This window comes from Microtus ochrogaster, chromosome 5 (assembly GCF_000317375.1).
Source record: "Microtus ochrogaster isolate Prairie Vole_2 chromosome 5, MicOch1.0, whole genome shotgun sequence".
NCBI classification, from domain to species: domain Eukaryota; kingdom Metazoa; phylum Chordata; class Mammalia; order Rodentia; family Cricetidae; genus Microtus; species Microtus ochrogaster.
This window is the reverse complement of record NC_022012.1, coordinates 25,929,831-25,940,430: the sequence shown is the minus strand read 5'-3', so window position 1 is coordinate 25,940,430 and position 10,600 is coordinate 25,929,831. Positions and strand designations below refer to the sequence as shown.

Genomic DNA, 10,600 nt, shown 5'->3' with positions numbered 1-10,600 from the left:
CCCAGTGATCCAGTTCTGTGACCCTAAGATCCAAGCAGTCAATTAATAAGTAAGAAACCTGGCTCCCCCACATACGAATTTTTATGACCTGTGGTGAGTTGTTCAGTGTGTCTTTGGATTTCTTGGCTATGGAGAAACAAAACCATGGGTTAGTACAAAAGCCAACTAAGCAATAAATGAAGCGAAACTACAGAATAGAGGTGTGTGCGGGGTAAAATGGGAATTACAGTAGCTTTATTGAGCTGTAACTCTCGTCTCATAGGGCTCACTCATTCAAAGGGAATAATTCATTATCTTATAGCATACTCAGAGTTGTGCAATTATTACTGAACCCTACTTTCGATTAATTGCATCACTCCGACACTCCTGTCCCCATCGCCAGCCATTTCTATTCCTGACCCCCATCAGTACAATCTACATCCATCTCTATGGGTTTGTCCAATCTGGACATGTACTATAAGTAGAATCCTACAATATTTTTAGCTTTTTTAGAACGTAAATCTGTAACAGTGTAGCAGTGTGAGTCTTTACTGCTGCTAACGTTATGCAGCTTAGCAGCCCACACCGACGACGTTTGCGGTGTCGGCCTGCGGGGAGATGGAGACAGCAGATTCTTAAACAGAATTAGGGAAAGAGGTCCTGGACTCCTCAGGCTAATCTCAAATTACTTTCACTTTTACCCAAGCTGACTTACTTCCCAGTTCTGGTCCAAAAGAGATGCTCTTTTGTGGGTTTGTTCCAGCCAGTGACTCTTTCCTCCATGGGGATTTCAGGTTCCCTGCCCTTGCTTCATCCGATCAAGTCCTTGCTGCCGCTTGAAAAGACCACACATGCGCTTCCTCACACACTGCAAAATCAGTAAAAATCTGCATGGAAGTTCTTCAAACAAAAATTGAGATGTAAGTACCATATGACCCAGGGGTATAGTTAGAATCCTATAGATATTTTCATATTCATGTTTACCACTACAATGTTCACAATGGCTCAGACGTGAAACCAGCCTAGAAGTTCACAGTTAGAGGAATTGATAAGCAAAATGTGATATATAGATACAATAGAGTTTTAGTCAGGCATAGGGAAAATAAAATCATGCTATTTTCTGAAAATGGATTGAAACAAAGGTCATGATATTAAAGAAAATAAGGTAGACACAAAAACGACACATATATATTTTCTCTCCTATGGATAACATGTATAATTATGTATGTAACATACATGATTCATGTATGACGTAAGAGTAGAAAGAGAACTGTTAAGGTAGGATGAAGAGGTCTAAAGAGGGGAGGGGGAACAAGAGAGTGTCCTAGGGACAGGGAAGGAAGACAAAATATGCCGTCTCTCACACGTGGAATCTAGACACAAGCGTATCGAGGCTCTCTGTCTCTCTGTTTCTGACATGAAAGGAGAAGAGGCTACTTGGAGGGAGGAAGCCGACCAGCAAGTGGGGTGGTGGTGATAAACATGAGCAAAGTGCAGTGATTCAGGTGTATGAAATTTTTATAATGAAACTTGTGTTTTATGCTCAGACTAAAGACATTTCAAAACTTGGGGGAGAGAAACAAAGTGATCAGTTAAACAGCAACAATGAACGGGACCCACAGCCAGGTCTGCCTGCTTCTGAGCCTGGCGCCTTGGTCAATACCCACCCAGTAATGCCTCCACTTGTAAGAAAATGCTATACCCCCTCCACTCAAAAAAACTTTTTAGAGTGAGGATAATAATTATCTTGATTTCATATAATATCTTTTTTGTTATTCTGAGAAGGCTAATTTGCAATTTCCTTTAGAATCAAGTTGGGTTAAAGGCTTGAAGCATTCTTTGGCTGACTAAAGTTGTTCAATATTAAATCATTTATTTCTAAAAAATACTTACCTGTGGGGAGAGTAGCAATTACCACTTCAGAGAAGATGTGTCAGCGAATGAGTAGCAGACTGTTGACTTAAGAGTTAGTAAAACATAAAGAACTCGCTAAGTCTCTAATTATTTGGTGTTGAGCTAAGGACATACTCGCCTGCTCCAACTGCTGTGGGTGCTGGGAGAAAAAATGAGGCTGTTTCTTTATGGCCACTAGGACAGACTTGCTCTGAGCATCTAGCGGTTTCCACCGCATACAGGAAATAGATGGCAGATAGCAAAGAAATGGTTTGATTTAGTTTAACACATGCATACAAATACACCATGTCTGCTGTTTCCCCCGTGGAGAGTGCAGAATGTCTAAATTGATGAGACCGATGTTTTACTAAACAGAGAAATGATTTCCCCTTGGTTGTACATTTATTTGGAGGATGCTACGTTGCTCTGGGAAATACATATATTCCCAAAGAGAGACATAAATGGCTGGCCTGTTCTTCCCTAGTTCGCCCCAAGGGAGCTTACGGGGCCTGATTAATCAAGGAAAGCATCACACATTCTTCGACAGTTCAGAAATCCCTGGGGTTGAGTTGAGTTTTAGGTGAAGGGTTCACGTTAGTGCCAAACTGGTTTGCGCCCTCTCATCACTGTCCATACTTGACAAGACCAGCTTTTGTACCCTGCTCACTCTGACAGCCAGGGAATAAGCGCATCTGAGACCTGGAGGAAGAAAACGCCTGGGTGGCACTCCCTGCGAGCACGGGGCTTATTTCTTATTACTTAGCTCCGTGACCTAGTTCCCGGAGCAGCAACTTCAAAAGGAGCCCAACTTCCAAGTTTACGTCTTTGTCCTTGACCCCCGGCTGCCTTTTCATCGCCAACCTCGGGAACCTGAGCTCCCAACTTTCCTCCATCCATCTTCTAAGAAGATAGACAAAGCAGGGCACGGAGTTCAGTGGTGCTTTTGTTCCAAGGCTGCATATTTATCCCAAAGGGATGCTGTGGTTCTCAGCCTGCTCTGAATGAAGTGCAGGGAAGAGAGGCAGTACCTCTTAACTTACTTAAATGAAGAAATAGCCGCTTCCCATGTAGAGAAAAACATAGTAGGTGTGGGGCGGGGGTACGGTGGGATGTGGTGGGGGTGCGATGGTGGTGCGGTGGAGTAGGGGTGGGGAGCACTCTTACAAGCTAGAGTCGGATGATAGGAAAAAAGCCCCTGGCAGGTAATTCACATCTTTGTATGCGGCCTCTGTTTATTCTCACCTGAAGCAGGATGGGCTGTTGATTGTATGGGAATTTAAAGCAGTGAAAACGGACACTTTAACTTTGCAAGATCTGCCACAGCCCAGGTTGTTTCTAAAACTCACTAGAACACGGGCACACTGAGAGGAGGGCTTTGTTTGTTTGTTGGGGTTTTCTCTTTGGTTGGTTTGTTTTGCTAATTTTTTTATTTTTTTGTATTTTGAGAGATAGTTTCTCTGTGTAACAGCTCTGACTGGCCTGGAACTCATTTTGTAAATTGTAGAAGTGACTGGCCTCAAACTCACAGAGATCTGCCTGTCTCTGGCTCCCAAGTGGTGGGATTAGAGGTGTGCACCACCACTGCCTGGCAAGAACAGGGTTCTTGTAGCCTAGAACTTACAAGTCTTTTGGGAAATTACTAAGTGAATGGCTAGGATTGCCATCACCCTGCCTCCAACTGCAGATACCATTGCTAAAAAGAAGAGCCCCTCTTGGCCCATCCCTTGGCACAGAAGCCCATCACTACCATCACCAACAACGTCTCTGTCACTACTAGTTCTGCTCATTGTTCTGATAGCTATCACAATTTTTTCTTCTGGCAGGAAATTCACATTCATGTCTAAATTGGATTCCACGCTAATCTCAATAACCCTATGAAGCTTGGGGCTACCCCTCCCATGTTACATACAAGGACACTAGAGTTTGCAGAAGTAACCTGCTTAGAGTCTGAAAATAGCAAAGTCAGAGTCTCAGCATACTGTCACTATCATTATTATACTACTCCTAAGATGTAAAAGGGAGCATGATGTCACTCACATGAGAGGATCTAAATGGAAACAAAATGTTCATTTGCCAGGAAAGCACATCCCTGACCAGCCTCACCCTGAGCCAAGCACTCCCACTATAATGCTGTCTCTTATTGCACCAAGGTTGTCCATTACTACCATGGTCTATTAGAACTCACTTGGATTTTATAACCCATGACCACATGCTTGATTAGATTCTCAGTTATTATACGTATCAGGTATGGAAATCTTATTTTCCCTGTAGCAGAATCTGTGTCTTCCATCATAGGTTGAGCCATTACTAGAACATTCATGAGAAGTCAATAACTTGGAATTAGTCTCCAAAAGCTTAAAGACTATAAATCATTCCTGATGCTACATCCTTATTGATTTATTCTTGTAAATGGTTAGGAACTAGATTGTGCCTGCCATGGAAGTGATGCCACTTCACCATCTAACTATTGCAAGTTCACATTATGACTTTATTGATGATTTATATAGTCAAATGTCTTCTAGAAAGGAGCTGTCATGCCATTCTAGATGGGCACACGATATGAACCCTCCTTGGTATTTTACGTACTGAAGGGATCAGTGGTCTGCAGCAGATAACAAAACAAACAAAAAGTAAACACATCTCTTACAGCATAGTGCAAAAGAAGGCAGCCTGGGATGTGTGTCCTTGGAGAAGGCATGATGGGAAAAAAACAAAAACAACTGTTTCTCGTCCTCCTCTGTAGAGCTATCATCTCTAGCCTCTGGCTCTTTCATTCTTTCCATGCCCTTCCAAGACGCTCCCAGAACCTTGAGTTGGGGAAGAAATGCAGGCTTCTTGGGGAGACAAGTTCTAACATAGACTTGCTTCCTGAATGTTACAATATTCACCTACCAGGAAGGATATGCCTGCTGATGCAACCATGGCAAGATGGTTAAGGAGGTAACCAACTGTCTTCTGATTGGATTTGAAGACCATTCCAGAGGAGGGAGTTTGTGCCTGGTACTATAAACCTGGTTTGGCCAAAAGCCCATGTCTGAGAGGTGGGACATATAGTGTTGTTGGCTCAATGGTCATATTGTCAGATGGATTTCTAGATATTTATGCTTACACTCAGATATTTGTGTTGCTCTCCATCTTGGCCAAAGAAGCTTCTTTGATAATTGGGTAATAGTTAATGCTGAGATTAAAAAATGGTTAAAGAGCTAAGAATAAGTGACTGTATGTGCTTAGTCATAGAGAGATCATGACTATTTACAAACCTGACAACTATTTATTTCCAAGCTCCTGTCCTAGTCCAAAGCGCCATGTTCTTCAGTCTAGTAACTGATTGATTGACTGACTGACTGACTGACTGACTGACTGACTGACTGACTGAAGGAACTCGCCTCCTCACCAATCTCTTGCCTCCACTCTTACACCCTACATACAGACTATTCTTTATGCAGCAGCAACAGTGAGATCACTGAAACTGGAGTCTAGTTGTGCCACATCTCTGTTTGAAAATATTCAATGACTTCCCAGTGAATGTCAAAGTCCTTGCAGGGGCCCACAAGGCCCTCTGTGATCTTGACTCTGTCACTTCAATTATTTTCTTTCATTTGTTCAACTCCAACTCCAATCATCTCCTTGATTTCCCTAAATATATCAAATCCATTTCAACAAGAAGTGCTTAAACATCCAGGTGACTTACTCCCTAATTTTGTTCAGGTCTCTGCTTGGATTTTGCTTTTGGGTCTTCCTTGACCCAACCTCACCCTCTATTCCCTATTCTCTATTTACTGTCTGCTCTATCACTGGATTTATTTTTGCCATTGCATGTAACATCATACATGTGTGTGTATGTGTTCTTTTGTCTGCCCAACATTACTATAATCTCTATTGAGGCTGTGATTTTATGTTGCTTTTTGTTTACCAACCTCAAGAATGGTGCATAAAGCAGCTGTGCAAATTTGCACTCCCACCAGCAATGGAGGAGGATTCCCCTTACCCCACATCCTCTCCAGCATAACCTGTCAACAGTGTTTTTGATCTTGGCCATTCTGACAAGTGTAATGACAAGATGGAAGGAATCTCAGAGTTGCATTTGCATTTCTCTGATGACTAAGGATACTGAGCATTTCCTTAAGTATCTTTCAGCCCTTTGAGATTCATCTGCTGAGAGTTCTCTGTTTAGGTCTGTACTTCATTTGTTTTATTGGATTGTTTATTCTTTTGATGTCAAGTTTCTTGAGTTCCTTGTATATTTTGGAGAACAGTCTTTAGTCCAATGTGTGGTTGGTGAAAAAGCTTTTCCCAATCTGTAGATTGCCGTTTTGTCTTGTTGACCATGTCCTTTGCTTTGCAGAAGTTTCTCAGTTTCAGGAGGTTCCATTTATTAATTGTTGCTCTCAGTGTCTGTGCTACCAGGGTTATATTTAGGAAATTGTTTCCTGTGCCAACATGTTCAACTGTACTTCCTACTTTCTCTTCTATGAGGTTCAGTGTGGTTAGTTTTACGTTGAGGTCTTTGATCCATTTGGACTTGAGTTTTGTGCATGGTGATAGATATAGGTCTATTTTCATTTTTCTACATGTTGATATCCAGTTATGCCAGCACTGTTTGTTGAATATGCTTTCTTTTTTCCATTTTATATTTTTAATGTCTTTATCAAAAATCAGGTGTTTGTACATGTGTAGATTGTTATCCAGGTCTTCAATTCTATTCTGTTGGTCCTCCTGTCCATTTTTGTGTCAATACCAAGCTATTTTCTTTAAGGTAGTTCTATAGCAGAGTTTGAAGTCTAGGATGGTGATGCCTCCAGAAGTTCTTTTGTTGTACAAGATTGTTTTGCTTATCCTGTATGGCAATTTCTCAGGAAATTGAGAAACAATCTACCTCAAGACCTAGCAATAATGCTGATGAGTATGGATCCAAAGATGCTCAATCATACCACATGGACAAGTGTTCAACTATGTTCATAGCAGCATCATTTGTAATAGAAAGAACTGAACCTGGAAACAACCTAGATGCCCCTCAACTGAAGAATGGATAAGGAAGATGAGGTACATTTACACAATGGAGTACTACATAGCTGTAAAAAAAATGACGACTTGAAATTTGCAGGCAAATGGATGAATCTAGAAAAAAAACCATATTGACTGAGGTAACCAAGACTCAGAAGACAAATATAATATGTATTCATGTAAATAGAGACTGCTTGTTTGTTTCCCAATCACCCAGATGCAAATAATCGCACAGAAACTATATTAAATACAACATTTCTAGCTAACTCTTACATCTTAAATTACCCCATTTCTATTAATCTGTGAATCACCAGAGGCTGAAGCCTACTGGTAAGGTTCTGGGTTGGAGGCTGGTGTCTATCTCCTCCGGCAGAAACATGGCATCTCTTTGACTCAGCCTACTTTCTCTCTATATCTCTGACCGGATTTCCCGCCTGGCTTAACTTTACTAAGCCATTGGCCGAAACAGCTTCTTTAATAACCAATGGTAATAAAACATATTCATAACATACAGAGGGGAATTCCACATCATATTCACTCATAAATGGCTTTTAAACATAACGAAAAAAACAAAAGCAAACAAACAAACAAAAGAAACAACCTACAGGCCACAACCCCAGAGAAACTAGACAACAAGGAGGATCCTATGAGAGACATACAGGGATCTACATAGGAAGGTGAAAAAGACAAAATCTCCTGAGTAAACTGGGAGTGTGGGCTCACAGAAGAGGGCAGAAGGGAAGAGGGGAGGAAGGAAGGAGAGAGGAGAAAAATGTACAGCTCAATAAAAACCATTTTAAAAAAGAATTGTGCACATTGTGAAGTAGAACTTTCATTAATATTTATGGGATGAAGACCTCATTTCCTAAAAGAGGTTGTCTTCCTTGTCTTCTTTACTGGATTTAGAATCACCAAGGAAACACACTTCTGCCAGTGTCTATGAGGGAAGTCTGACTGTGAATGTGGGTGGCACTGTTCCATAGGGCCCTGGAATTTTTTTTTTTAAAAAAGGAGAAATCAAGATGAACAATAGCCTTCATAGATCTCTGCTCCCTGGTGGTGGGTGTGATGTGACCGACGGCTTCACACTCCAATTGAGATGACGACCCCTCCGTGACAGATTGCACCCTCAAACTGAACCCAAACAGAGCTTTCCTTTCTTAAGTTGGTTTTTGCCACAGTAATAAGAAACATAATTAATAAAAAGATGATTCTTTTTTTTTCTCAGAATAGGAAAATTTATTACTGTGCTTCCACTGTCAAAATTTAGGATCTTGGTCTTTCCTTCTTGCCTTTGTACACGGCCAAAAGGGACACGTTGGCTACTTTAACAACCTTAGAGCGGACTCCAGGAATATCACCTACAGCATGACCCTTTCGACCAAATCCAGCAACCAGAACTTCATCGTTTTCCTCAATGAAGTTCAAGCAACCATCATTGGGGACGAAAGCTGTGATCTTCTTGCCGTTCTTGATGAGCTGCACCCTGACACACTTTCTGATAGCAGAATTTGGCTGCTTGGCTTCAACTCCTACTTTTTCCAGCACGATTCCCTTGGCATGAGAGGCACCTCCAAAAGGATTGGCCTTCAGGGCTGTGCCCAAGTGGGCTTTCTTGTATTGTTTGTCATGTCATTTCTGGTCCTGTCGGTGGCTGCAGAGCTTCCTGGCAGTACGGAGACCATGACACTTGCCCATCTTGCCGACGCCACGGGTCCGAAAGAAAGAGAAAAAAGATGATTTTTAAAAAAGAGATAAGACCTAACTAGTCATATAAAGAGGGGGGATTATTTTTCCTTTAAAAACTTTATTTATTCTTTGAGAGCATCATACAATATTTATCATAGTCTTTCCTATCTCCTAACTCTTCCACGATCCTTCCTCCATCCTAGCTACCCAACTTTATGTTCTTTCTCTCTCTTTGGGGGGCAGAGGTGGGAGGTAGAAAAAAAATTTTTAAAAAGGCACTAAAAATCATGGAGTCCATTTTGTGTTGACCGTCTGTCTTCTCCTGGGCAGGGGCCTACACTGGAATGTGGTTGATAAACCCAGTCCCGCTCCACTGAAGGAAATGTCTTCCAGACTATAATCTGTAAATGACTTATTGGCTAAGGGTGGGACTTTGTGATCATGTCACATCCACATGCTAGGGTTTCTGACTGGCTTGAGTTTGTACAAGTCTTATGCTCATGCGTGCTCTCACTGTGTGTATCTTCCCTGTGCTGTCTGAAAGATCTTGCTTCTTTAAACACATACACCATCCCTGGCTCTCACAAGATTTGCCCCCTCTTCAGCATGGATCTCCAAGTCTTGAGAGGAAGGGTATAATAAAGTCATCTCATTCAGGACTGAACACTCCAAAGTCTCTCACTAGCCAGGCAGTGGTGGTGCACACCTTTAGTTCCAGCACTTGAGAAGCAGAAGCAGGTGAGTTTCTGAGTTTGAGGCCAGCCTGGTCTACAGAGATGGTTCCAGGATAGCTAAGGCTACACAGACAGACCCTGTCTGGAGAATAAACAACACCATTTCTCACTCCTGAATGTTTTTCAGTTATGGGTTTCTGTGTTAATTGCCATCCACTGATCTGTAGGTATAGAAATATGTCATTATTAGTTGTTTTATTGCTATTTTCATTTAGCAGAATAATAGTAATAAATTCTCCCCTGGGCCCACAACTTACCTAGTCTCTTAGGCTCATTAACAGTATCAGGCATGGGTTCCACTTTATGGAGCGGGCCTTGACTCTAGTATTGTTTTTTTTTTTAAGTGGTTGGTTGCATTAAATCTCATGTCACTATTTCGTCAGTGGGTGTATCTTGTAGGTAGATTGCTATTACAGTTTGCAGAGTTCGTAGTTGGGTAAGATTGATTATGAACGGAGCAAACAGCAACTCAAAGTCATAGAAGTCTAAGAGAATATGGCAGATTCAGAAATGTAAGGAATTCCTAATAGTGTGGAGGGCTCTCTCTATTCATTTCCACGCCAATTTGAATATGTTTTGCAAAATGGAACCCTTTACTTCTAGAGTTACTAGATTTTCATCTGACTTGTTTTAGGGCTGTGATTCCCAATCTTTGAGTCGTGACCCTTTTGGAGGGTGCATATCAGATATTCACATTATGATTCATAACAGTAGCAATATTACAGTTATGAAGTAGCAACAAAACAATGTTGTGGTTGAGGGTCACTGCAACATGAGGAGTTGTATTTTTTTTAAGGAATACAGCACCAGGAAGGCTGAGAATCACTGCTTTAGGGGCAAAGCCTTGGGGACTAAGAAGGCTGATGTTAGGTCCTCCCCTTTAGTTGAAGAGCTCCCACCTGAAGAATAAAAACCCCCAGGTGAGGGGCAGAGAAGCTAATCACTCCGGAAAGGCAGGGCCAGGAAACCATGTTTGGCAGGTAACGGGCTTCTACCTCTGTGACTCAGCAGCCTGCAGCTCAGCATCCTAGCCGAGTCCCCAAGGCCTGATGAGTGAGGTTGTGTAAAGCTCACTGAAGCACATTGCAAAACAATTCAGCATCCCAGCCAGCTGCTTTAAAACTGGGCTCAGAACTAATCCAAAAAGAGAGTGTCTTGATCCAAGTTCACAATGCATGTGAATCAGTCACCAGCATCTGCCAGGAGGCCCTGCCTCTATGTAAACTGGAAAACCACCACAATTCCGTTGGGTGCAGCCTATTCGTAAAGGGCCACTGGCTTCCAAAGACCTGCAACCTCCA

At 41.9% G+C, this 10,600-nt stretch overlaps 1 pseudogene; it reads right to left on the bottom strand.

Annotated features, from left to right (window-relative positions):
* Positions 1-8,102: 8,102 nt before the first annotated feature.
* Positions 8,103-8,574, bottom strand: LOC102002898 (annotated as a pseudogene).
* Between the last annotated feature and the right edge of the window lie 2,026 nt (positions 8,575-10,600).